General features: G+C 38.3%; 1 pseudogene; it reads left to right on the top strand.

Annotated features, from left to right (window-relative positions):
• The first annotated feature begins 2,086 nt into the window (after positions 1-2,086).
• LOC112478316 lies at positions 2,087-2,205 on the top strand (annotated as a pseudogene).
• The last annotated feature ends 249 nt before the right edge of the window (positions 2,206-2,454 follow it).

The raw sequence follows: 2,454 nt of genomic DNA, 5'->3' as shown, positions 1-2,454 counted from the left end.
GCCACATTATGTACCCAGTAGCATGCTATTTACTTAATTTCAAAAATATATTTTCAACGATGCATTATTTCAATCTCGAAATCTCAATTTCATTATATAATATTGGTCACTGGCTATTGTAACTTTATTTTCAAAAATGAAAGCAAATAATCTCACTTTTAAATTCGCAGGTATTCATATTATCCAGTTTCAATAGATTTAGAAGATTACTGAATACAAAATTTTGACAGGGATCTTTGGAAATATGGAGGAGTGAGAGACGTCCCCAGATCTCTTCCTTGAAACAACAAGTTGAACATCTAAAACTCAACAAAAAACGCCCAAACTGCACACTAGGACGTCTGAACATGGGATCTACGCATAAGAGCTACCACAGGTCAGAACCCCGAATGTTGGGCAGTGGACTGGGAGAAATAAAGAATCCACCTTTCATGGATGCCAGAGCTGCCTGTAGGAGAAGGAGGAGGGGAAAAGGAGAGGCAAGTTTTCTGAACAGCCCTGTCTGGGAAAACTGCAAGCTCCCCCTGGCCAGCCGGCGGCAGGGCCCAGTCAACAGGTCAGAAGGCAGAGAAGTGGGACGGCAAAAAAACAACAGTTGATTTTGACCAGCTGTGGTTGCAAAATCGAGGCTGAGCCACAGCCCCCAATCCCCAATCCAGAGTGCACCTGCCTGCTTAACCTCTGAGACCAAAAAACACAGAGCCCCAGAGGAATCTGAGCAAACGCTACCGAAACTGTTTCTAACACTGACGGAGACTGAAACTGGGGATACCAAGTGTGATTAAATATCTATCAGAAAATAAAAAAGGCATTTTTAAGGCTTCATGTAAAGCAAGGATTAAAGAGGCTTAGACGCCACCTACTGGAAACCAAAGGAAAAGTGTCTTCTGTGCAGCAGGCTAAAGAGAGAACTTCGCATAATAAATCTTTCTGGAAAGAAAGCAGAATATATTTCCATTAATAGCAGAATATAAATACACTTCCATTAATGCCCAGGCGGAGAAATAGTCCATTAAACATCATGAATAACCAAGGTGACAAGGCATCTCAGAAGAAAAGAGAAAAATCTCCAGAAAATGAGTTTACAGACATAAAATATGTAACTTAAGTGACAGAGAATTCAGAATGGTACTTGTGAAAAAAATCAGTGAGTTCCGAAATAAGTCATATCAACAATTTCGGAAACTGCAAAAACATCTAGATGAGCAGAGCAAGGAGATTGAAATCCTCAAAAAAAGAACCAAATAGAACTTCTAGAGATGAAGAACACACTGCTAGAGTTGAAAAACGAAACAGCAAGCTTGAGAAGTAGAGTCGACCAAATGGAGGAAAGGATCAGTGATATCGAAGACAGAAATCTAGAAATAAATCAGAAGGAAGAAGAGAGAAACTGAAGCATGAAAACGAATGAAAGAGAAATACAAGAACTAGCTGATACCATTAGCAGAGGAAACATAAGAATAATGGGCATTATCGAAAGCAATGAAAAGGAATAGAGACTAGAAAGCATTTACAGACAAATAGTTGACAAGATTTCCCAAATCTAAAGAATGAACTGGAGTTGGAATTCAAGAAGTGAACAGAACATACAATTATCTCAACCCAAAAAGGCCTTCACCAAGACACATTGTATTAAAATTATCAAAAATCAACGACATAGACAGAATTCCCAAGGCAGCCAGGGAAAAGAAAACGGTAACTTAAAAAAGGAAAACTCATTAGATTATCCTCGTATTCCTCAGTGCAAACCTTACAAGCCAGAAAGGAATGAATTCGAATATTTTATGATTAAACTATTAAATGAAAGGAACTACCAGCCTAGAATAATGTATGCAGCTAAACCCTCCTTTAAATATGGAGGAGAAATTAAGACCTTTCTAGTCATACAAAAATTGAGGGAATTCTTCATTATGAAGCCTGCACTACAAGAAATACTAAAAGGGGTCAGATCACCTAAAACAAAATGGGGGGGAAAAAAAAAACCATAATTAGGAATAAAGTGACTATTGGGCAAATAGAAGCAGAGGAGTGCAACTCTTAGTAAGAACAGGGCATTATAAGCTTAAACATTAAGAAGATAATTGTTGTCTACGACCATGCCACCCTGAAAATGCCTGATCCCGTCTGATCTCAGAAGCTAAGCAGGGTCAGGCCTAGTTAGTATGTGGATGCAATGCCACCTAGGAAGACCAGGTGCTGTAGGCATAAAAAATAAAATAATATATATAAGGGATTATAAGCTGACAAGGTCCTTGCAAGTGGGGGTGCCAACAGGGTGTGCTTGCCTAAAAAAAAAAAAAAAAAAAAAAAAAAAGAATTGTTATAACAAGATAGTAATAAATGTTCAGCATACATAGGAACGAATTGAGATAACAATAACTGCAAAGGGGAGGAGTCAAAGATCCAATTTTGCAAAGGGGAATAGAGATAAGGCACACGCAGAAGAAAATGAAC

This window comes from Pteropus alecto, unplaced genomic scaffold, assembly GCF_000325575.1.
Source record: "Pteropus alecto unplaced genomic scaffold, ASM32557v1 scaffold673, whole genome shotgun sequence".
Lineage (NCBI taxonomy): Eukaryota > Metazoa > Chordata > Mammalia > Chiroptera > Pteropodidae > Pteropus > Pteropus alecto.
The sequence above is the reverse complement of the archived record's forward strand: the minus strand, read 5'-3'. Positions and strand labels throughout refer to the sequence as shown.